The sequence below is a fragment of the Eimeria mitis genome, genomic scaffold, assembly GCF_000499745.2.
Source record: "Eimeria mitis Houghton genomic scaffold, Emh_scaff1571, whole genome shotgun sequence".
NCBI classification, from domain to species: Eukaryota; Apicomplexa; class Conoidasida; order Eucoccidiorida; family Eimeriidae; genus Eimeria; species Eimeria mitis.
In genome coordinates, this window is record NW_013569819.1 from 6,086 (window position 1) to 6,483 (window position 398).

Consider the following 398-nt stretch of genomic DNA (forward strand, 5'->3'; position numbering starts at 1 on the left):
CCCCAATACATATATTCCTCTATTGAAGGCACCCAAAACCACTGAGTGAGGGTTTAGGGTTTACGCATCTAGGGTTTAGGGTTTACGCATCTAGGGTTTAGGGTTTACGCATCTAGGGTTTAGGGTTTACGCGTCTAGGGTTTAGGGCCTGCATAGCTACAATTTAGGGTTTACACCCCCAGGGTTTAGGGTTTAGGGTTTAGGGTTTAGGGTTTAGGGTTTAGCTGGATATGCTATGTGTGTAATAAAGAAACAAACAAAAAAATAAACCAAGTAAATAAAATAAATAAACAAAATAAATAAAATAAAATAAATAAAACAAATAAATAAATAAAATAAACAAACAAATTAAATAAATAAAACAAAAAAAAAGTTTAGTTTTATGTATCCCTCTCTTC